Here is a 26,599-nt window from a genome sequence, read left to right on the forward strand (position 1 = left end):
ACGATGAGAAAGTAATTAATAAAATGGCAATGAATTACCAATCGGTAATTACTTTAGATGTAAATGGCCTAATTGCTCCAATCAAAAGACATAAGGTAGCTGAATGGATTAAAAAAATAATAATAAGACCCACCAAATTCTGCCTACAAGAGACTCACTTTGATCAACACACACACACACACACACACACACACACACACACACACAGACTAAAGGTAAAGGAATGGAAGAAGATATTTCTTGAAATGGAAATGAAAAAGAAGCTAGGGTAGCAATATTTGTATCAAATAAAATAGACTTTAAAACTCAAGTTGTCATAAGAAAAAAATGAAATACTGCCATTTGCAACGACATGGATGGATCTCGAGATTCTCCGCTTGTAAACAAAATTAGTTGGACAGAAAATTTAGAACGACATGATTTTACTCATATGTAGGATAGAAAACCTTTTGAAAGCAATAAATGAACAAGATAAACAAACAAAAACTCATAGACACAGACAACAGTTTAGTGGTTACGAGAGGAAAACTGAGGAGGGGGAGTTTAGATAAGGTTAAAGGGGGTCAAATGTATGGCGATGGAAGGAGATTTGACTTTGGGGAGTGAACACACAATGCAATATACAGATTATGTATTATCAAATTGTACACTTGAAACCTGTGTCACCCCAATAAATTTAATTTAAAAAGCCACAGGCTATAACAAGAGATGAAAAAGGGCATTACATATGATAAAGAGATCAATCCAACAACAGGATGTAATTCTTTTAAGCATCTACATATTCAACATAGGCATACCTAAATATATAAAGCAAATATTGACAGACTTAAAGGGACTGACAGTAATAAAATAATAGTAGGGGACTTTAACACCCCATTGACATCAATGGATAGATCAAGTAGACAGAATATTAACATGGAAACAGTGGCTTTAAATGACACATTTAAGACCAGATAGACTGAATAGAAGATATCTTTTAGGACATTTATCCCAAAGCAGCAAAATATACATTCTTTTCAAGTGCACATGGAACATTTTCCAGGACAGACCATATGTTAGGCCACAAAACAAGTCTCAATAAATTTAAGAAGGTTGAAATTATATCGAGCATCTTCTCAAGCTGGATCAGCAGCAGAAGCCGAGAGAAGACCCCCAGAGAGCCCTGAGCAGCCCCACCACCGCCGCCAGCCTAGTTACCATCACATCCCAGGAGGAGCTGCGGCTGCTGCAGCCTGGCCCACTCACCATCTCTGCAACCATGAACAGTGAGGCAGAGATCCAGCAGCCATCAACTACCCTCCACCCCTTGCCCCTCGCCGTCAGTGCAGCCAACACCAAGCCCAGCATCGTGGGCAGCAGTGCAGGGGGTAGCCTCTCAGGAGGCCTCACATCAGCAGCACCTGATGGCAGAAACAAGATCATTGCAATGAAGGTTCCAGGAACAATAAAATGGGTCAATGTAAGAAACGGATATGGTTTCATCAGCAGGAGCAACGCCAAGGAAAAATGTATTTGTACACCAGACTGCCATAAAGAAGAATAACCCCAGGAAGTACCTTTGCAGTGTAGGAAATGGAGAAACTAAAGAGTTTGATATTGTTGAGGGGAAAAAAGGATGTGAAGGCAGCAAATGTTACAGGCCCTGGTGGAGTTTCAGTGTAAGGCAGTAAATATGCAGCAAACTGTAACCATTATAGACACTATCTATGTCACAGGGTCCTCCATACAATTACCAGCAGAATGATCAGAATAGTGAGCGTGGAGAGCAGAGGGAATGAGGGATCAGAGAATGCTCCTAAAGGCCAGGCCCAACAGTGTGGGCCCTACAGCAGGTGACAGTTCTCACCTTACTACATGCGGAGACCCCCTGAGCATCAGCCACAATATTCCAACCCTCTTGTGCAGGGAGAAGTGATGGAGGGTGGAGGTGCTAACAATCAGGGTGCAGAAGAACAAAGTATCCCAGTGAGACAGTGTATGTGTTGGGGCTATAGACCACAATTCTGCAGGGGCCCTCCTCCCCAAAGACAGCCTAGAGAGGATGCAATGAAGAAGATAAGAAAAATCAAGGAGATGAGACCTAATTTCAGCAGCCACCTTAACATTGGTACCACCACGATCTCAGTTACTGAAGCAGACACCCAGGGCAGGGCTGAGTAAATGCTGGCTTAACATATCTACCATCATCGAGTTTAGTCACCGAACAAGAAGAAATGAATAAGAAATTCCAGCAATAAGAAATGAACAAAAGATAGGAGCTGAAGACCTTAAATGCTTGCTGTTTGCCTATTGATCAGATAACTAGAACAATCTGCATTATCTATGCAGCATGAGGTGTTTGTTATTTTTATCTAAAGATGTCTCATTTTGGTAATGACAACCAAATTTTTCAAAAAGAAAGGCCTGGTTTTTCTCAATATATCTTTAAAGGCTTTAAAATTGTCTTATACCTAATCAAGTTGATATTTTTAAGAACCTCATTTTTAATTTGTAATAAAAGTTTACAACTTGACTTTTTTCAGAAAAGTCAGGGAACTGAAAGAAATTGTTAATAAAAATCTTAAATAATAATTTTTTTAAAAAAGCATCTGATCACAAGACTAGTAAACTAGAAATCAATTACAAGAAAACTGAAAAACACACAAACATGTGAAGGCTAACCAAGATGTTACTAAACAATGAATGAATTAACAATGAGTCAAGGGGGAAATCAAAAGATACCTTGAGACAAAGGAAAATGAAAACATAATGACCCCAAATCTATGAGAACAGCCAAAGTGCTTCTAAGAGAGAAAGTCATAGCAACACAGGGATACATCAAAAAATAAGAAAAATCTCAAGTAAACAATCTAATCTTTTATCTAAAGTAGCTGGAAAAAGAAGAACAAACAAAGCGCAAAGTAAGTAAGAGGGAAAAAATAATAAATATCAGAGTAGAAATAAATGGAATAGCAACTAAAAAAAAAAAAAATAGAAAAGATTGTTTGAACCAAGAGCTAGTTCTTTGCAGAGACAAGCAAATTGAAAAAAAAAAAAACGTTAGCCAGACTCATCAAGAAAAAAAAAGAGAGCTGGATAATAAAATTGGAAATGAAAGAAGAGAAGTGACAACCAACACCATGGAAAGACAAAGGTTACAAGGAAATGCTACGAACAGTTACATGCCAACAAACTGGACAACCTGGAAGAACTGGATAAATTTTTAGAAACATACAATCTTCCAAGACTGACTCAGGAAGAAATAGAAAACTCTGAACAGACTTGATTACTAGTAATGAAATTGGATCAATAATCAAAAAACTGCCAACGAACAAGTCCTGGACCAAATGACTGCACAGGTGGCTTTAGAATTCTACTAAACATTCTTCTAAAAAATTGAAAGGGAGGGAAAGATCCCAAATTCATTTTACAAAGCTAGCATTACCCTGATACCAAAACAAAAAAAAATTACAGGCCAATATCCCTGCTGAGCATAAATGCAAGACTCCTCAAAAATATTAACAAATTAAATTCATCATACATTAAAAAGATTATCTACCAAGATCAAGTAGGATTTATTCTTGGGATAGAAGGTATGTTTAATATCTGTAAATCAGTTAACATGATATACTACGGAAATAAAATGAAGGATAAAAATCATAAGATCACACAGAAATGCAGAAAAAGCATTTGACAGTGAAATGGGAAGTGTCTGGGGGAATAAGGGATAGGAGGGTGCAGGGGTTGGGTACTACTGGGCGGGTTGGGAGAACTGCCTGGTTTATGATGCAGAGGTCTTAGACTAGGTGATGTGAGCCATCTAGCTTCTCAACAGGCAGGACTGGGGTGTTGAATGGGGAGTGAGTGGGCTTCAGGGGCTTTGGGGATAGAAGGCGCTGTGTAATGGGTTGGAGGCCTGTCTGCTTTCTAAGGATAAGGGGTACTGGGATTAATAGGGGCATATTGAAGGGTCTTTTGGTTTTGTGAGGTTAAGAGAGTGGTGTTTGCGCTGTGGAAGGGGTGGAGGTATCCCAGACCTCAGGTATGACCAGAGAAGTTGGGAGGGCGAGTTAGAGGTGGGAGAGAGAAACGTAAGGGAGGCTCTGAATTTTGATTAAATGTCTCTACCAAGGATTGGGGTTGGGCACTTGAAGGACTAGGAAGAAGGGACTGGAAGGTGTTCCAAGATAAGAGACAATATAAGGAGCGTGTTGCGTCGCTAAAGGCTTGGAGAGGAGACCATCAACCCTCACAATGGAGACTTGGGAGGGGCAGGTAAAACCCGCTAATTCAGGTAAGGCAGAGTGAGTGACCCGCTATCAATAAGAAAGGAGACTGACTTACCTGTTACTAGCAGAGTTACCCTGGGCTCCAAAGGAGTGATAGGCAGGGTGGCGGGGGACCTGGCAACCTCTGTCTTCAGTGGTGAGGCCTAGAAGGCTGGGCAGGTCGAGGTCCAGTTTTTCTAACTTTTTGGAGGGATGTGACCCTCCCTTGAGGTCACAGTGGACTTTCCAGTGACCTTTCTTGCCTCAGCCTGGACAAGGGCCTGGAAGAGGATAAGGATTAGAGCGACCTTTGGCCCGGTGTCCCTCCTTGCCACACTTAAAGCAGGGGCCCAGAGGGGCTTTGAGGGTTCTGCCCTTAAGGCTTATTTCTGTGGGAGCCCCAGATAGCTGCTGCCAGCATCCGGCATTTAGCCTGATCCCTTTAAGTTGTTCGTTTCCTGTTTCCTCATCTTTATTATAGAAAACTTTAAAGGCAGCATTTAAGAGTTCCCTTTATGGAGTTTGAGAGCCATCTTTCAGCCTTTGTAATTTGTGTCTGATGTCAGGAGCCGATTGAGAAATGAAATGAGTATGTAGGAGGAGGAGGTCTTTTGCTGAAGAGGGGTCTAGTTTAGTGTATTTTTGGAGAGCATCCACTAGGCAAGACAGAAAAAGGATGGGATTTTCGTCTGGACCTTGGCTGATCTCTTCGAGTTTTTCATAGTTAACTGCCTTGTGTGCTGCCGCTTTTTGGAGCCTTGCTGTGAGGCAAGCTACCATATGATTTCGGTGTCTGCGGCCTGGGGAATTTATCTGATAGTTCCGATTGAGATCCTGTCTGGGAACAGCTACTGCCCCCATGGGCTGTTGATTATCTTGCCGTGACCCTGAGCAGCTAGCTAGACTCTCTCTTTTCCTTCTGGAGGAAGGAGTGGAGGACAGGATTATGTAGAGGTCATTCCAGGTAAGATCATGGGATTCAGTTAGGTATTCAAATGTCTTGACATAAGTGGCAGGGTCAGTGGAGGACACTAACTTTTTCTCAATTTGAGAGAGATCAGCCAGAGGGAAGGGGATATGAGTGTGGACTATACTCTCGGCTCCTGCACCTCCCCTAAAGGGAGAACAGCAGCAGGTTCCAAGGGGAGAGTCCAAGATTAGGGGGTAGGGGGAGGAGTGTTCTGAGGGATCTGAGCTGGACTCATCAGGAGCTGAGGGGTGAAGGAAAGGGGGAGTGGGGGAGTCATCTGGGAAGTCAGCTGAAAGAGAAACATAAGGGAGTGGGGACCTAGGGGTGGTGGCCCATGGTCAGTGGGATTAAAAGAGGAAGTCTCGGTTTCAGGGTTAAGAGAAGTATTGTTTGGAGTGAAGAAGTAAAATCCGATATGTAGAGCAGGATTCACAGAGAAAGGGTCTGGAGCACAGAGTGAAGAAGGCCTGGACATAGGGAACTTCAGACCACTTTCCATTGCAGTGATACAAGTTGTCAAGGTCTCGTAATGTGTTATAATACTCAGGCCATTGAGATCCATTATAAAATGTATATTGTACCCAAGCACTGTTAGCTTAGGTCTGACATCACCCTCAAGGCTGAATTGTCTAGGTTCCTTAAAAGGAGCCAAGAGGGCTGTTTTTGGAGGGTGTGGAGGGTGTAGAGGGTGTGTTCCCCGGGATAAAGAAGATGTAAACCAATGGGGAAAGTGAAGAGAGTGAGTGGCAAACCCTACGGGATGGAGCGGCTCTTTGGACAGGCGTGCCCACTGACGAAGAGTCCATCTGACAGAGAAGATGGGTCCTTTCGGAGCCAGGTATCCTCCGTTCAGAAGGACCGGAGGCCAGGAAGCCAAGGAGTCTTCTGACCTAGTACTAGGATTTGTCAGAGAGCAAGAGAGACAGAAGACCCAAAATGAGGCAGATAATCGCTCACCCAGAAATTAAGTGACCTTTGTGGACTAGCAGATCAGCAGTAAAAAAGTGAAGCTCACAGTCCCGCGACCTCCCTGGCTGGGTTCAGAGAAGATTTGGGAGATTAGGGCTGAACCCCTTAGAGCTGGGGAAAGAGACAGGATCCAGAGGTTAGCCCCGGCGAGCTGCCACAATCCACTCTCTCCAGGTCGCAAATCAATAACCTCGAGGCTCAGAGGAACAGCCACTAAGACTGCTCCAAACCCTCCCAGGTTTCGACATCAGATGTTAGGTTTACCCGAGGACAAACGCACAATGCCGATGGGAGTAAGCAAGGTTTATTGGAGCAGAGTGACAGCCAGGCTGAGCCCAACATGGCATCAGGCCCCAGTGCGAGGGGACCTGAAACTTACATGGTGCTTGAAGTGGGCTTTTTCAGTGGGAATATTTTGGGCAGGTAAATTGGCAGGGAAGGGTTAAAAGTCCAGTGAAACAGGAGGTGAGCATGTACATGTTGCCAACTCGGATGTTGCAAGGTCCTATTCCCACACAAAAGATAAGGGAAGAGTCTGGTTCCCATACTATGGGAGTAAGGGATAGGACCCTCCTGGGCCTAACAACATTGCTGAAAGAAACTGAAGAAGACACAAATAAATGAAAGGATATACTGTGCTTATGGATTAGAAAAATTAACATTGTTAAATGTCCACACTACTCAAAGCGATCTACAGTTTCAATGCAATCTCTATCAAAATACCAATGGCATTTTCCACGGAACTCATTCTAAAATTTTTATGAAACCATAAAAGAGCCCAAAGAGCCAAAGCAATATTGAGAAAGAAGAACAAAGTTGAAGATATCACAGTCCCTGATAGCAAACTACAGTATAAGACTATAGTAATCCAAACAGCAGGGTACTGCAACAGAAGTGAGAACCCAGAAATAAACCCATGTCTGTATGGTCAATTGATCTACTGCAAAAGAAGCAAGAATATACAGTGGGGTAAAGACGGTCTCTTCAATAAATGGTGGTGGGCAAACTGTACAGATATATGCAAAAAAAATGAAACTAGACCACTGTCTAATACCGCACACAAAAATAAACTCAAGAAGCTAAGCAGGGTCAGGCCTGGTTAGTACTTGGAAGGCAGGTCACTTGGGAATACCAGGTGCTGCAGGCTTAAAAATTAATTAATTAAGTAATTGATTAATCTCAAAATGGATTAAAGATTTAAATGTAAGACTCAAAACCATAATTCTCCTAGAAGAAAACATAGGCAATAAACCCCTTGACACTAGTGTTAGCAATAATTTTTTTGGATATGTCTCCTAGGGTGGGAGTCTACAGCCCCCAGGGCATGCAACAGTCCACAGCCTGTTAGGAACTGGGCCACACAGTAGGAGGTAAGCAGCAGGTGAGCAAGCAAAGCTTCATCTGTATTTGCAGCCACTCCCCAGCACTAGCATCACCTCCTCAGCTCCGCCTCAGATCATCAGGCATTAGATTCTCATAGAAGCACCAGTGCCTGGTGCCGAAAAAGGTTGGTGACCACTGTCTTACGGCAAAGTTGACAAAAGCAAAAATAAACAAATGGGACTACATTAAACTAAAAATCTTGGCACTGCAAAGGAAACCATCAATAAAACAAAAAGGGAACCTACTGAATGGGAGAAGATACTTGTAAATAATATACATGATAAGGGGTTAATATCCAAAATATATAAAGAACTCGAATAGTTCAATATCCATTAAAAAAAAATCTGGTTTAAAAATGGACAGAGGACATGAATATATTTTTCCATAAAGGACCTACCTACTGATGGTTAACAGATACATCACTAATAACATCACTAATCATAAGGGAAGCAAAAATCAAAACCACAATGAGATATCACCTCACACCTGTCAGAATGGCTATGTCAAGAAATAAACAAATACCAAGTGTTGGCGAGGATGTGGAGAAAAGGGAACCCTTATGCACTGTTGACAGGATTGTAGTTTGGGCAGCCACTGTGGGAAACAGTACCGAGGTTCCTTAAAATTAAAAATAGAACTACTATATGACCCAATGATTCCACTTCTGAATATTTATCCAAAGAAATCCAAAATACTAATTCAAAAAGACATATGCACCCTTGTGTTCTTTGCAGCCTCATTTACAATAACCAAGACATGGAAGCAACCTAGGTGTCCATTGATAGATGAATGAAAAAAGCAGAGACAGTACATATATACAATGGAATACAATTCGGCCATTTTAAAAAAATAAAATCTTGCCATTTGTGACAGCACGAATGGACCTAGAGGGTATTATTCTAAGTGAAATAAGTCAGACAGAAGAAGACAAATGCCATATGATTTCACCTATATGTGGAATCTAAAAAACAAAATAAATGAACAAACAAAATAGAAACAAACAGATACAGTGAACAAACTGTTGGTTACCAGATGGGAGAGTTGTTAGGGGGATGGATGAAAAAGGTGAAAGGGATTAAGAAGTACAAATTGTCAGTTATAAAAACAGTCATGAGGACACGAAGTACAGCTCGGAAATATAGTCAAAATATTGTAATAACTATGTATGGTGTCAAATGGGTATTAGACTTATTGGGGTGATCTAGTCAAAAGGTATATAAATGTCTAATCACTATGAAACTAATATAACATTTATATGTCAACTATACTTGAAAATTAAATTTTTAAAAATGTAAATGAAGTATACATTTCAATTAAATGGCAAAGAATATCAGATTACATATAAAAAGAATACTCAACTATATGCTACCAATAAAAGACGCACTTTAAATATAAAGTGTGGTTTCAAGTAAAAGTGTAGGGAAATATATATTATGCAAACAGTAAGCATAAGAAGGCTGCCATCAGAAAAGTAGAGTTCAAGACAGTATTACTAGGGATAAAGTGAAATATTTCATAATGATAAAGGAGCAACTCATCAGGAAACTATAATTTTCCTAAATATGTATGTACCTAATAACAGAGCTTCAAAATTTATGAAGCAAAAAATGACAGAAGTAAAGAAAGAAATTGACGATTACACAAAAATTAATTTGAAATGGATCACAGACCTCAACTTATAAAATAAACTACAAAACTTCCATAGAAAACATGAGAAAATCTTTGTAACCTTGAAGTTGACTGTGATGTCATTTATAATAAGGAATATATATTTGGTCTTTGTCCCTTTATCTGACACGGAGCTCCTAAAACCCTTGGAATTTCCTGTGATGAGAGCAATAAAAGGTCTCTTGTTATATTAATAAGGTAATTTTTGGAAAGAACCTAAGGACAGGGACTGGTTGCCCCACCATGTGATTACAGGGTTGGAATTTTCAATCCCACCACCACCTCTGGGGAGGGGAGATTCATTCACCAATGAATCAATCACCAATGGCCAATGATTTAATCAACCATGCCTATGTAATGAAGCCTCCATAAAACCCCTAAAGGATAGGGTTCAGACAGCTTCCAGGTTGGGGAACCAGAACACTTCCACAGGCTTCTATCTTAGGGCATTGCCCTATGAATCTCTTAATCTGGCTATTAATTTGTATAATTTCATATCCTCTGTAATAAACTGGTGCTCTAGTGAGTAAATGGATTTTCTCTGAGCCACTCTAATAAATTAATTGAATCCAAGGAGGAGGCTATGGTAACACCTGATTAATACCTTTGACTTTGAACTAGCATCTGAATTCTGCTCTAGCAAATTAATTAAATCCAAGGAGAGGGTCAATGGAACCTCCAATCTATAGCTGCACGGGTAAATCAGAAATATAGGTAACAACCTGGGCTTGCAACTGGCATCTGAAGTGGAGTGTAGTCCTGTGGGACTTAGTCCTTAACCTATGAAATATGATGCTATTTCTGGGCAGATAGTATCAGAACTGAGTTAAATTGTAGGCTACCCAGCTGGTATTGGAGCATTGGTGTGGGAAACAACCCCCCAACACGTTAGTGTTGGGGTGCAGAATAAATATAGGCAAAGATTTATTAGACAGAATTTAAAAAGCACTAACTATGAAAGAAAACAATCTGTAGGGAAGAGGCATAAGAACTAAACATTAAACCAAGTTGTATTCAGAGCCTATGTGCTGCCTGAACAGATACCGGGCTGAGCAGCACACAGCCAGACCATGGCAGTGTGTTTGTGGGGGGTGGGGTTGTGGGGGGGCAGTGCTACAGGAAGAGTCCTGTTGCGATTATTAAACACTTGGGTGTCTCTCTCATTTTCTCTGTCTTTGAGGGGAGGTCACACATCTCTCTGTGGAGCATTATTCCTTCTCTAATAAACCTTTCTTTGTCTCTAACTCTGGCATGCACTTGAATTTTAGAACCCTCAAGGACTCTTGGTGCAGGACTTGAGCCCCCACTTGGTGCCCCAACCTGCATCAAATTGATAGCATGCACATCATTAAAATTCAAAATCTCTGCTAACCAAAAAAAAAAACTGAATCCTTTCCTCCTTAGATTGAGAACAAGACAAAGATGTCTGCTCTTACCATTCCTCTTCCACACTGTACTGCAGGTTCTGACCAGAGAATTAGACAAAAAGAAAAAAAGGCATCCAGACAAAAAAGCAGAAATTAAACCATCTTTATTCTCAGACAACATAATTTCAGATATAGAAAATCCTATAGAATCCACCTTTTAAAAAAAAGACTACAACTAATAAGTGAGTATAGCAAGTTGGCAAGGTTAGAAGAGCAACATACAATGAACATCTGAAATAAAATTAAGAAAGGAGTTCCACTCACAATACTATCAAAAAGAATAAAATATTTAGGAATAAATTTAACAAAAGCAGTATAAAACATATACTCTGAAACTACAAAACATTGTTGGAAGAAATTAAAGAACATCTAAACAAATGGAGAAACATTACAGATTTATGAAGTAAAAGACTCGATGCTGTTAAAATGGCAGTTTTCCACCAATTGGTCAAAATCCCAATTGACTTTTTTTTGGGGGGGGGGGGTCAGAAATTGGCAAGCTGATCTAACATTCTTTTGGAAATGCAAAGGACATACAATAGCTAAAAGAACCTGGGGAAAAAAAGAACAAAGTTGGAGGACTTATGTATACCAATTTCAAAACTTACTACAAAGCTACCTTCATCAAGACAGTGTGGTACTGGCATAAGGAGAGACATTTAGATCAACAGAAGAGAACTGAGAATTCAAAAGTAAACTTCATATTCATGGTCAACTGATTTTAGAGAAAGATACCAACACAATTCAATGAGAGAGAGAAGAGTCTTTCAGCAAATGGTGCTGAGACAATTGAATAACCACATGCAGAATGATGTATTTGGAAACTTAACCTCACACCACACACAAAATTTAACTCAAAATGGATCAACATCTAAATGTGAGAACTAAAACTATAAAACTCAGAAAAAATCACAGGAGTAAATTTAAGTGACCTTGGTTAGGTAATGGTTTCTTAGACATGATATTAAAAGCATAAGAGATAAAGAAAAAACTAATAAATTGGACCACATTACTCCTTCTAGTGGATCTAAAAATATAATGATATTTATAACTATTTCATCTCTTTTGAAACAATAGTAAAAGAAATTTCTATAGCGACTGCTCTAATCTGTGGCCATTTTAATAGTCATTATGATGAATTAATTTTGACAAGACAGGGCATGAGGGCTTTTTCTGGGGTGATAAAAATGACCTGTGTCTTGAGTGTGGTAGTAGTTACACAACTGCGCCAATTAACCAAAACCAATTGGTTTGAAGATTTTCAACTATGCTTTTCACCGTAAGTGAAGTTTACCTCAATAAAAATTTTATTGTTAAAGTGATCTCTCTGAGAGGAGAGGAAGATGAGCCCAGTGGTGCACTTTTCGTTATGAGTCCTTTGGTACTTAACATTTGTAAAAGCGTGTGTACGAATTACTTTCAATTCTTTTAAGTTTTGAAAAATAAACTATATTCAAAGTTGAAGCTTCTTCCTATCATTGTTTCATGGAAGACAGAAGATGAGAAGAAATCTCCTGTTTGGGAGCCTGTCATTCATCTGCCCAGTCAGAGCACTGGTTGGGCAGACAGCGGCAGGGTCTTAAGTCAGAAGACTCTTGAAAGATGCAATAGAAATGAAGTTGTAATCATTTATTCCCCGTTGTGAAGCTGTTGTATGAAACACATAATCTCTAAAAATATGAAAGTCAGAATCTCAAAAGCTTCCATTTTTTTAATGCTAAAACTTATTTGCATATCAAAATTGCCTCAGGACAGTAAGCAGAATTAGAAAATTAAGGAATTACATTAAAAGAGAGAGAAAGAAGTAGGACAAATGTGTGAAAGTGTAGAGCACTGCCCTCTGTCTCTGAAAAGCTGGCTTTAAGTTTAGATCAACCACCCCAGCAATATTCATAAATAAAAAGCAAGACTTAAAACATCATGGCTGTTCAATTTTGATAATACCATTATCACAAATTTATTTACTAACTCAATGACAAACAAATCTCTTTCATTAAAAAATACACATCTACACAGCATTACTCCCTCTAGTGGACCTTAAAGGTAACAACATTTATAAAGATTTCATCTTTTTTGGAACAATAGTAAAAGAAATTTCCATAACAATTACTCTGGTCAGTGGTTATTTTAATGATCAGTATACAGTGACTTAATTTTGCTTTCCTATGTATGCCTTTTTCCATTTTCTCTCCTCTAAGAAAAAGGTACTTAACATTCATCTGAATAATAAACCATGCATAAATCAGAAAATGATAGACATTTCAAACATTACTTACGAAGATAAAAATTTGAAAACTATCAAAGGTTGTATTATACTCAACATGAATCATAAATATTTTTAAAATTTCACTCATAACTTAAAGAGCCATTTCAACAGTCTATTTGCCCGCATGTCACTACAAAGTGTTCAAAATTGGGTCAGCAATCATTTTTTAATAATAATTCAAGTTTCATATCTACTTATTTTTAGAGAGTACAGTTTTAAATATAATCTATTCATTTACCCTCAAATCTCAAATACTATTTATAAGTTTTTTGTGAAGATTTTGTCATGCCATGACTACGTTTTGCATTTGGAGACACATGCAGTTGATCTTGAACAACATGAGGGTCAGGGACGCTGATCTCTTCAAAAACGCAGTTCCCACATGTAACTTTTGACTCCCCCAAAAACTTAACTACTAATAGCCTACTGTTGACCAGAAGCCTTACCGATAACAAGCAGTCAATTAACACATATTTTGTACGTTATATGTATTATATAATGTGTTCTTACAATAAACTATCCTAGAATAAAGAAAATATTATTAAGAAAATCATATGCAAGAGGAAATGCGTTTATAGCACTGTATGTTTTTATTGGGGAAAAAAATCTGCATATAAGTAGACCCCTGCATTTCAAACCCTTGTTGTTCAAAAGTCACTGTGTATAAAATATGCGTAATGAAATGTTATATTTCGGTTGGCATGACTTCTATTTCTAGACTACTGAGTTTACTACAACTCAATTAGTCACAGATGCCACTACCAGGAAACAGTCACCTTAAAAGGAGCAAAGATAATGACGTTCAGTTGAGCTGATCTCTGTAGCCTGATTCAAGTAAAATGTTAATAACTAGACAGCAAGCCCTGTGATTACATGATTTAGGACAAGTTTTATGATTGCAAATAACTGAATGGGGTTTCACATATCTTTTCAAAATGAATAATTTGAAATGGCAACACATCTTAGAAGTATGGGCTTCTACAGAAGTGAATTTAGGTAAAATATTGATGACAAAGTTTCATATGTCTAGGATGTCACATTTAACAGAAGGGAAAGAGATACATTTCCCACCAAAATCAAATGCCACTGTCATCAACAACCCCACAGAGGCTCAGCTACCTAAAATGGAAATGAAAATATAATGTATGGAAATATTCTCTTAGAAAAACTCCTTAAGGCTTCACATGTATTAATGTATTAGTTTGCAAACATTAAGATCAAAGGCAAAGCAACAAATGTATCCTAAAAAGTTTTTCGTCAGATTTTTATTAACGATATACAAGTAGTGGGGCATAAAAAATTAATAGGCTCAAGCCTTGCAATGTCAAACGCAATGATCTCTAGCCATGCTTACCTCCTTCGCTTTTTGTTTCAATCTTGCTGGCTCTGGGTCTTCTTGCCTTGAGCAACTCTACATGGTTAAAAAAGGAGAAAGAAAGGTTAACAGATGGTTTAAGAGCTCTTCATCTGTTGCAGTAAGTTAAAAAATAGCAGAGGAAGGAGAATAGGATCCAAGGTGTCAAACACACAAGGCCTAAATTCATAGACGTGTAACTTCAAGCCTTTAGGCTTACCCAATAAACTGTTAAATATTCAGTTTTAAATAAAATCTACTGTAACCTGAAAAAAATCAACTCACCTGACTTATAATATTGCTAACTCTTAAGTTTAAAAATAAGTTTCTGTTCTTTTTTAACTATTCAAGATGCTGTATACTGAGTCTTTCCAGACTCATTAGACCCTATATATAATTCTATGCCCCCAAATCTTTTCTTTCCAGGGAGCCCGACTCATCTGATAGAGAAGCAGCCACTCTACAGCAGACAAAGAAATGTACCTAAAGCAGACAAAGAAATGTACGTAATATTTCCCATTTCCTGGATCCAAAAATATCTTATGGTGCCAAACTGTCAGTCCTCAAATCTCTTGGACAATGAAATCAATCCTTAATTGATAACAGATCTTTGTACATCTATCACAAAAATATTCCCGCAACATGTAGCAGAATTCCCTTGTCCCATGCTGTTTAGCATGTGCTGACATATTTAGGGCCTAAATAGTATGTGAAGAAGAAAACACAAATTTAAAATATTTGACTTGAAAGGACAAAAGACAACAAATGCTGGCAAGAATGTGGTGAGAAGGGAATTCCTGAGGCCTGTTGTGGGGTGGGTGCAGCCAACATGGAAAACAGAATGGAGGGTACTCAACAAATTAAAAATTGAACTATCACGGAATACAGCAATCCCACTGCCGGGTATTTATCTGAAGGAAACAAAAACACTAACATGAACATGCAGGCCCATGTTCATTGCAGCATTATTTGCAATAGCCAAGACGTGGAAACAACCTAAATGTCCATCAACCGATAAAGGGATTAAGAAGATGTGGTACATATATACAATAGAATATTATTTGGCCATCAAAAAGAATGAAATCTTGGCATTTGCAACATGAATGGACCTTGAGGGCATTGTGCTAGATGAAATAAGTCAAACAGAGAAAGACAAATACAATATGATTTCACTTACATGTGGAATCTAAAGAGAAAAAAGTAACCCAGCTCATAGATACAAAGACTAGATTGGTGGTTGTCAGAGGTGGGAAGTGGAGGCGGGCAAAATAAGTGAAGGGAGTCAAAAGGTACAAACTTCCAGTTTTGAAACAAATCAGTCATAAGGATGTGATATAAGGCATGACAACAATGGTTAGCAAGACTGTATATTTGTATGTTCGAATATTTATTTCAAATTATATATTTAAAAGTTGCTAAGAGACTAGATCTTAAAAGTTCTCATCACAAGAAAAAAAAATTCTATAGCCGTGTATGGTGACAGGTGTTAATTAGACTTATTGTAGTAATCATTTTGCAGTATATACAAATATGGAATTGTTAACTTGTAACACCTGAAACTGATTGAACGTATGTCAATTATACCTTAATTTTACAAAATCAAAAACCAAACAAAAAATATTTGACTTTAAATTCCCCCCCCCAAAAAAATATTAGCAACATATTTTAAGCAAACAGAATGCAGAATGACTGTGCTGAAGCCAAAATACACCCACTTAAACAGAACAATGGCAGAGACCACATCAGAGGGACCTAAACTTGGACACTGACACCAAAGCAGAGTTGTGATTAAAGAAGAGACAGCTTTACCATCTGCAGAAGAAGGAGCCTCCTGGTGCTAGACTACTGGGGGTGGTGGCTTCCCCTCTCCCAAGAAAGGAGCCCTGAGCTTCCCGATGACTGCTGCTAGTGCCTGTGTCCTGACTGTAATGGCTGGACCCTTTCATCAAACCCACAGCAAAGCCATGCAGCTTCTGATATAGAAACTGCCTACATATGCTAGTTTTTCCTTCTCTAGATAATCTGCACCAAATTCTCCCAGTTACAAGATCTGCCAGTCATTTATCAACTGCTCGTCTATCACTCTCTCCTTCTTGCCATCACCGAAGCTTCCTTGCTTTGCTGTATGAAGCTGGTGGGCAGAAGAATAAAATGAAATAGAGCAAGGAGGAAAACTAAGAAACGAGGTCATCATCTGAACCTGAGGAAGGGAAAAGGTGTTAAAGATTGGGGGAGAGAAAAGAAGGCATAAAACAGGGGTCTCGGAGAGTGGCAGAGTGAACCAACTGGGGAAATGGATTCTCACTGCTGAGCTGTGCTAAGAGCCCACTTAAAGTTTCTGGTTACAAAATTAAAGTAGGGTCAAGTTAGCGTGGTATTGGGCAAGTAGGAGGGACAAGGGAATGGGGAGGGTTCTAAGAAGAGAGTGTAATTATGGACGACACACTTACAAGACAGCTGTATTTCCAGTTACCTAAAAAGGGATTTAAATCAAATGAGAAGAGTGATTGTTTACAGGAAGTGGAATTATGGGTAGGCTTTGCTAACCTCTTCATACTTTTCAGGATTTTCTTATGATTTTGCAAAAAGTATATATTTCATTTCATAGACAAATAAAAACAATAAAACAATTTCAACAATGAATAAAAAAATTTTAAATCCAGCAAAATGAAATTTTGTTGGGAAAGAAAGCAACTAACCCAATTTCCTGTAGAAAAACTGCCCTAAATTTGGATGCTTCCTTGACTATTAATTTGGATATTTATGGTAACCCTCTATGACAGGAAAAATACTAATGAATCACTTGGGAAAAATGAAAAAAATCACACTACTGGAAAAACACACCAAAGGCAAATCTGCAAAGCTACTGAAAACATGACAGGATGTCAAGAGGACTTGTGTGTCCTTTTTGTAGATTTCCAGCTGAAATGGTTGGAGATAGTTTTCCAGCTATCACTGGAAGGTAGAGTAAAGAGGAAGAATTCCCTACGAAATCAATGTGTGAATATAGCAAAAGGTGAGAGAAGCCACAGAAAGGCTTGTGATGCTTACTCAGAAGCCCATGCAAGGGCTACCGTCTGTTTCCTGTTGTGTGCAGCCCCACTTCGCTCTATGAAGGCTAGGACAGAGGGGCCCCACAGCCCCTTCCTTGTCACACAGCAGGCTGAGCACGGAGGTCTGAATTGGAAGGGGACAGGTTATGTCCAGTTTTCTGGGCCGTAAAGAGTAGGGTGTAGAAGTCCTGCTTGCCCTGGGCAGCCATTCCCTCTGGTGGCTCTTAAAAGGCCTTCTCTGTCAGCCACACTTGCTTCATCTAAAAAACAAATCTTCCTAAAGCATCTGTGATGTTGGGACTCGACATCTATCTATAGGCTTGGTCAACTATATCAAGAAAGACCAACCTGTGGGTGAGCTTAGGGGAAAATGCCTAATCAGTGGGCACAGGTATATCACACCAGTTTGTTTTCAATAAATCTCCGGTTTAAGTTCTTGTTGGAAGACACAGGGGAGGACTGAACTGAAAGCACTGGACTGAAAGAGGTTTAGCCTCCTCTTGCTTTAAATTTAAGGATGATAAATTACCATGAAATTAATTTAGTTTTACTATTACACTTTCGCTGTGAGTCCTGAGCCAAGGCCATTCCTATGTTAAAGTCTTTGTATATGTAACATTTCGTATGCCCAAAATACCTCTGTGAATAAAACCGATATTGAGAAAACCTATTAATATTTTGTAAAATGACATGTCTGGTATGGATGCTGTTTGGCTTTTTCTGAGGGAAAAGAACATAATTCTATAAAATATTAGAAATTCTACTGAGTGGACTGCAAAGGCATGACAGATACATTAATCCCAGTCGGCTGAGGTTTTAAGGAATGGGAAACTATTGTTTGAAAAGATAATTCCTGATATAATTGGAAATTGGATGAGAGTGGAGGGGGGTCTTAAGACTCCCTCTTTAAAAAAACACACTTTTCTAAGTACTTTGCCTTTAACTCAGAAAAAGTTAACTCCTAAAGCCACTCCAGCTGGCACTCAGACTGTAACCCGGGGTGTCTCACTGGGATGTTGTTATAATCAGGTTCAGCACATTCCAGAATGATTGTTTATTTCAGACACTTGCCGACTTTATGAGGTTTGTAAAAGAGGGGAGAAATTCTGCTTTGCCTGACCTCATTTAAGAGCAGGAATACACATTCTTTGAGTTTGAAACTCTCAAGATTTATGCTTTAATCTTTCAAACTCCCAACTTCCCAGGGCACCTTAGCTTTCATCAATGATTTTCTCATAGTCATGCCTCTTACAGTTTTATAATTTTTTAAAAAGGTATTACTGGAAGAGTTTAAGGCACTGGTATCCATTTTCCATTAAATAAGGCGTCGAAACTCCTGATGCTGTACTGTAGTCACCACCACACCAAGTTTCAATTTAAACCCATTTTCCCCATTCTGATGACAGAACTTCACCTATGGCACTATTACCTTATAACTTTCATTTTTAATTAAAGAATTTAAACTGGCAACAGAAAACACATTGCTTTCACATTAGCTTTGTTAATAAAAAGTGAAAGTTGAAAGCAGTGTACCTGTGGATAAAATCTAGTTCCAAACTCCGGTTTCTCCTTTACTTCATGACAGTATTGAGTTAAAGGTCTATGCTTATGACCATCTTAGAATAAAAGAAACAAGGCAAATCGAAGATCTTTTAAAATCAGCTGTTTTGACTGATTACTAGTCTAAACACCAGAATAGATATTTCTATTTGGCAAAGGTTTCACAATTCTGAAGACACTGCAAAATGATACTTAGACAATTAGTAAAGACAGGCAGGAAAAATCCCAGAGAAAGTGAAGTATAATTGGAAGGAACAAACAGAAAACAAAATAATAGGCCTATCAAAATATATTATTAATTAGGGGGTGAGGAAAAATGGCGTATTTGATAGAGGCTTTGTTCATCCCTCTTGTGCCCAAATCAAAGTTGTGACAGAAATACAGAACAAACAGCAAGCAAAGTTGCCTAGGATCTAGATGAACAGAAGCCCTACAGCTTGGGAGAGAAATAATTAACCAACTTGTGACAGTAGACGGTAGGAGGGGGTGAAGACGCGGGGTCCCGAGCGGCTGAGTGGGACAGACAGAGGCTATGGCAGCGACAGGCGGCAACTGCAGACACCTCTTAAAGGGGTCGTGTCCGGGAGCGGACTTTCACGGCGATGGACCTGCTCGCTCTGAGCACCAAAGCGGGGTCGGCTACGCGGGGGGCACCAGAGACTTATAAAGAAACACTAAGTTGTCAGAGTGAGGGCTAGAGGCAAATCTTTCTCACAGGCAGAAGTGCTGGCGGTAGCCACAATTCCTCTGTTGAGTCCTCTCCGCTCCCAGTGTGTGGAAGCAAAGCGGCCATATCTGAAACACCACCAAACTAGATAACAGAGGTCCCTCCACCCAGAGGATTCCCTGAAACTCCGCCTCCCCAAACTCAGAGCCCCACCCAAGTCACATGTAGTTGTGTCCTCCGCAAGTCCAGAGCCACTCGTTGAATAGCACCTAGACTCACACTGGTAGCAGCTGGCCTCGGTTTCAGGCGTGGCCTCTTGAGGCAACCATAAGCACAGCATCTGTTGATTGCTGGCTGAATCTTAACAGGTGGCCCCAGAGGGGCACAGGCTGGGGCTAAACTTGGCCTGCAGCTGAAACCCTCTCAGGACTGTGCCACTGGACACCTACTACACAAAGCCAAACTAAGACCAAGAGACTTAGCAGCTTTGATTAGTACATAGAAACAGACACAGAAAGGCAGCCAAAATGGGGAGACAAAGAAGCAGAAACCATATGAGAGAACAGAACAGAGATCCAGGAATAATGGAGTCAAGCAATCTAACAGATGTAGAGTTCAAAACACTGGTTACAAAGATACTCAACGAACTTAAGAGAAGTGTAAATAAATTCAGTGAGAATGTTAACAAAGAGGTAAAAATCATAAAAATGGAAATGGAAATTATAAAAGGGAACCTGTCAGAAACGAAGAACACATTATCTGAGATGAGAAGTATATTAGAGGAAATCAACAGAATGGATAAAGAAGGGGATCAAATCACTGATATAGAGGATGGGGAAGCCAAGGACACTCAATTAGAACGGCAAGAAAAAGAAGCCAAGACTATAATAATAATTTAAGTAGCCTATGGGACACAATTAAATGTAAAAATATCCATGTCATAGGGGTACCTGAAGGAAAATGAGAGTTGAAGAGCTATCTGAAGAAATAATGATGGAAAATTTTCCTAACCTGGTGAAGGAATAAGATATACAAGCCCAGGAAGCTCAAACAGTCCCCAAAACCAAAAATCCAAAGAGGCCCACACCAAGAAACGTCAAAGGTTAAACACAAAGAGGAAAATCTCAAAAGCAGCAAGAGAAAAGCAGTTAATTACCTACAAGGGAGTACGCATAAGACTGGTAGCTGATTTCTCAAAAGAAACTATGCAGGACAGAAGGGCTTGGCACAAAATATTCAATGTGATGAAAACCCAGGATCTACAATCAAGAATTCTTTATCCAGCAAAGTTATCATTTAGAGCCGAAGGTCAGATAAAGAGCTTCCCAGACAAAAATAAACTAAAAGAATTATCATCACTGAGCCAGTATTACAAGAAATGTTGGAAGGACTTTCTTTAAGAAGAAAAAACATATATCAAAAACAGGAATAAAGAATGGTAATTATTACATGGCTATCAACAAGTACTCAAATGGAAAAGAATTAAGTGCTCCAACCAAAAGATAGAGTGGCTGAATGGATAAGAAAACAAGACCCCTACATATGCTGCCTATGGGAGACTCACTTCAGATTAAAAGACACACACAGACTAAAAGAGAGGTGATGGAAAAGATATTGCTTTGATGGACCTAGAGGGTATTATGCTGAATGAAACTAGTCGAATAGAGAAAGACAAATATCACATGATTTCACGTACATGTGGAATCTAAAGAACAGAATCAACAACAACAACAAAAATGAAAACAAACTTATAGATACAGAGAATATTTTGCGGGTTATTAGATGGGAGAGGGATTGGGGGGAGATGGTGAAAAAAAGCAAAGGGATTAATAAGTACAAATGGATAGTTACAAAATAGACATGGAGATATAAAGTGTAGCATAGGAAAATAATTAATAATGTTGTGATAAACATGTAAGGGGGGAAGAGGGGTACTAGATTCAGTGGGGTGATCTCTTTGTGAGTTATATCTCTAATCACTATGCTGTACAACTGAAACTAATATATTACTCTATGCCAACTATAATTGAAAAAAACACTTTGAACTGTACAATAAAAATATGGGTAACTAATTGTCTATTATACATCAATAAAGATATACCATAACAATGTTAATTGAAAGAAAACTGGAGCAGCTATATTAATATTAGATAAAGTATATTTTAGACCAAAAAATTATCTGAGATAAGAAGAGACTTTGCATAATGACTAAATACACTAAGAAAACAGCAATCCCAAATGTGTATGCACCTAACAACAGAGCTTCAAAATACAGGAAGCAAAAATTGATAAAACTGAAAGGAAAAACAGATGAATCTACAATTATAGTTCAAGACTTCAATACTTCTCATTCAGTAATTGAGAAAATTTATAAACAGATAATCAGCAAGGATATAAGAAAACAAATCAACATGATCAACTGATTGGATCTAAATCTACACTTATAGAATGCTTTACCTAAGAACAGCAGAACACACATTCTTTTCATGTGTGTAGGGAATAATTGGCAAGTTAAGTCATATCTCAAGTCATAAAATACATCTTAACAAATTTAAAAGAATTAAAATTATACAGATTGTAGTCTCTGACTATAACTGAATTAAACTAGAAGTCAATACAAGCTTGGAGATACCACAGGTTTGCTTTTAGACCATCTCAACAAAGTGAATATCACAATAAAGAAAATTACACAAATTTTTTAGTTTCTCAGTGAATATAAAAGTTATGTTTACACTACACTGTAGTCTACCGAGTGTGTGTGACAGCATTATTTCTAAAACAAACACACACAAAACAATGTACATACCTTAACCTAAAAATATGTTCTTGTAAAAATTGGTAATCATCATTTTCACTGTTACAATAGTAACATCTGAGATCATGGATCACAGATTTCCACAACAAGTACACTACTACAAATGAAGTTTGAAATATTGCGAGAAGTACCAAAATGTGACAGAGACATGAAGTGAGCACATGCTCTTTTAAAAAATGGCATTGATAGTCTTGCTCAACACAGGGTTGCCAAAAATCTTCATTTTGTAAAAAATTCAATCTCTGTAAAGTACAATAAAGCAAAGAGCAATAAACAAGCTATGTCTATAATGAAAAGATAACAGAAAAATTCCCTCCTCAAAACTTAAAAATTAAACAATGTGCTTCTAAATAATCCATGGGTCAAAGAGAGTATCACAAAGGTAAATAAAAAATGTTTTGAACTGGAAGAAAATGAAAATAAATACTTCAAAAATTGTGGGATACAGTGCTTAGAGGAAATTATATAGTGTTAAATGCTTATGTTAAAAATGAAGCTCTTAAATTGATAATCTAATCTTATCTTAAAGAAAATAGAAAAAGGAGAGCAAAATAAATGCAAATCAAACACCAGGAAGGGAACAATAAAGTTAGAACAGAAATTAATGAAATTAAAAAGAGGAAAACAAGAGAGAAAATCAATGAAATCAAAGCTGGTTCTTTGAAACAGTCAATAAACCTGGTAAACCTCTAGCAAAACATACCAAGAAATAAGAGACGAGATACAAATAACCAATACCAGAAATGAAACAGGAGATATCACTATAAATCCCATAGATATTAAAATGAACAACTCTACTTCTATTTTTAAAAAAATGTTCAGCAAATTAGGAACAGAAGAGAACTTTCTAAGCTTGATAAAAAGTATCTACAAAAAAAATTATTTTTTAAGCAACCATCATATTTAATTGTGAAAGAACTAAATGCTTTCCCCCTAACATTAAGGAGAAAGCAAGGATGTCCACTCTCATAATTTCTGTTCAACATTATACAGGAAGTTCTAGTTAAGGTTATTAGACAAGAAAATTATACGATAGGCAATATCAGAAAGGAAGAAATAAAACATCTCTACTTATAGATGACATGATTTTATACATAGAAAATCCTAAGTAATCCATCAGAAAACTATTAGAACTAATAAACAAGTCATCAAGTTTACAAGATATAAGATCAATATACAAATTCAATTGTGTTTTTATACTCTAGCAATGAACAGTGCGAAAATGAAATAAAAAACAATTCTATTTATAATACCATCAAAAAAGAATAAAATGCTTAGGAGGAAATTTAACAAAAGAAGTACAAAACTTAAATTCTGAAAACTGTAAAACGTTGTTGAAATTTAAAAGACCTAAATAAATGAAAAGACATCCCTTGTCCATGGATTAGAAGATAATATTTAAGTCTTATGTATTAATAATTAATAAGTTGAACATTTAATATGTTAAGAAGGCAACACTTTCCCAAACTGGTCGATGGATTCAACACAATTCCTATCAAAATTCCAGCCGGATTCTCTTCAAAAACTGATAAACTAATAACAAAATTCATATGGAAATTCAAGGGACCCAGAATAGACAGAACGATCTTGAAAAAGAAAAACAAAGTTGGAGGATTCCCACTTTCTGACCTCAAATTTTAACTACAAAGGAATGGTAATCAAGACAATGTGTTACTGGTATAAAGACAGATATACAGATCAATGGAATAGAATTGAGAGTCCAGAAATAAACCCTCACACTTACAATCAATTTATTTTCAACAATAGTGCCACATGCTCACATAGGAAAAGAACAGACTTTTCAACAAATTGTGCTGGGACAACTGGATAGCCACATACAATAGAATGAAGTTAGACCCCTACCTAACATCATCCCAAAAATAGTGGATCAAATACCTAAATTTAAGAGCTAAAACTATCAAACTCTTAGAAAAAAAACCTAGGTGTAAAATTTTATGACCTTAGGTTATGGTTTCTTGGATATGGCATCAAAAGCACAAGCAACAAAATAAATGAATAAATAAATAAACTTGGGTTCATCAAAATTAAAAACTTATGTGCAGCAAAGGACACCATTAAGAAAATAAAAGGATAACCCAAGAATGGGAGAAAATATTTGCAAATCATGCATCTGATAAGGCACTCATATCTAGAATATATAACGAACTTTTACAACTTGACAAAAACAAATGTTCTTTCCCTTTTGAAAAATCTCCTGTTAAAATGACCATTTGAACACATACAACTACTGTTACTCTGAAACCCTCACTAAAATTAGTTATTTTCAAAAGAGAGACATAAACCCACAAGAAGAGGAAGAATAACAGAACAAACACAAGAACGACAAATCCTAAACTGAGAATTGACCTAATCTACACTATGCTTCCTTCATTCAAACTCCTTCTATCTGTACAAATCCCATCCATTTCCCAAGGGCTTCCTCCTATTGAATGTTATCAATATTTCAGCCCATTCTCCATTCACTCTAAAATCCTGTCTCTGTGATAATAACAGTAATAAAAACAAGCACCTATGAAGCATCTATAAAGTGCCCCAGTAAAATTCTGAGTCTTTATAAAATGAATACACTTTGGCATTTGGCAGTTCTCAAATTATTTCTTATTCTTCAGTCTTATTTCCCAAATTTGGGTGTGAATTTCTTGAGAGGAAAATTTCTATTTTATCCAGCTCTAAAATTTTTCACAGCACCAGACTCCAAATAAGTAATCAATAAGTACCTAAAATGGCTCAGTTCATACACTACACACCTACTGATCTTCATTAGTGCCAATAATCCAATGTCCAATTGGCAATCAAAATAAAGAAAGCATGCCTCTATTGCCATTTTAGGTCTTGCCACCAAAAATTCTGCCAGTTGTCCCAAAGGACAGCAGGTGGTATCTCAGAGACCCATCTATCCATTTATTGCAGGATGACCTGCCTAGTTTAGCATTTAGCAATCAGACTTCTAAATAGAAATAAACCCCATGCTGAGTAGGCAACAGATGAAAAAAAAAAAAAAGATGCCTTTTATGGCACTCCATGATAATGGCTTTATTGCCAAAAGCCATATTAGCAGAAGATGGAAGATTCAATTTATAGAATCTCCTGAATGTCTGTCTGTTCAACGGCAGCCTGTTCATGCCCACAAAGAGATCGGTGCCCGTGGAAAACGTATTTGAAGGACAACTCACAATGCTACTTGCTCTGCCAAATGAAGGAATTCACATTCTTTTATTTTTTAAGCCAAAAGGGGGCAAAACTAACCAAATAAATTAGTGCATCCTGCTCTAAACTTCACAGTCAAATTGAAACACAGAATTGGAACCACCCCACTCACTGTGATGATCTAAAAGTCAGTTAAGACAATTCAGAGAAATGCCAGAAAAACTTCCTTCTTTTTGAGACAACAAAAGCAGATGGGAAACTGCTAAAATGGCTCAAGTATGTGGCACTTTAATAACATTTATGTGTCTCTTGAAAAAAATCAGCTTTAACTGACTTTTTACTCTCTATGTCCTAGTTCTGTCAAAACCTCTTCTCCCTTTTTAGAGACTTAAATCAGAGAACAAACCATTACAAATATACTTTACCTTTAATTACTACCATTCAGAAACAATGTATTTCTTCTCCAGTCCTTGCCAAAACAAGGCAAGGGAGGAAGGCAATGGAAAGAAAAATTATTAATAAAACCTATCCCTAAGATGGCATCAAAACAAAACTGGCAATAAATTTTGTCAGGTGGCCTAGTAGAGCCTCTAGCTTCCCTGTGTATCTGGAAAATTCCATTAAACCCTTCCATTTTATATTATCTCCATATGAAGAATAAGGCAGTTAATATACTTCTACTTCAAATACCTAGAGTTGAAGGAAACCTTGATACTCGTCTTATTTGCCTGTCTCAGTTTATACATGAAGTACCTTGAAAGGCATGTTGTGAAAATAAATGCGACAATGACATTTCTCTAATTCTTAGAAGGTGGAAGTAATGGGTTTAAAAAACAAACAAACAAACAAATCTTTTATCTTCACTGTGGACAAATTTGACCTTGGGTTAACCTTCTAGCTCTATCTCCTGGAAACCTGATCAAGACTGATCAGTTTGTTCCCAAGTTGTTTTCTGGTGAGGGAAGGGAGGCAGAGTATAGCTCCCTGGAGTGAGTAAATAGTGCAGTGTGTTTGGTTCGGGTCATGTGGGTCTAAAATTTTAGCTAGACCCT

General features: G+C 37.9%; 1 pseudogene; it reads left to right on the top strand.

The window, feature by feature from the left end:
• The first annotated feature begins 1,258 nt into the window (after positions 1-1,258).
• On the top strand, positions 1,259-2,102 carry LOC107521404 (annotated as a pseudogene).
• The last annotated feature ends 24,497 nt before the right edge of the window (positions 2,103-26,599 follow it).

Source organism: Rousettus aegyptiacus, unplaced genomic scaffold, assembly GCF_014176215.1.
Source record: "Rousettus aegyptiacus isolate mRouAeg1 unplaced genomic scaffold, mRouAeg1.p scaffold_m13_p_14, whole genome shotgun sequence".
Classification (NCBI taxonomy): domain Eukaryota; kingdom Metazoa; phylum Chordata; class Mammalia; order Chiroptera; family Pteropodidae; genus Rousettus; species Rousettus aegyptiacus.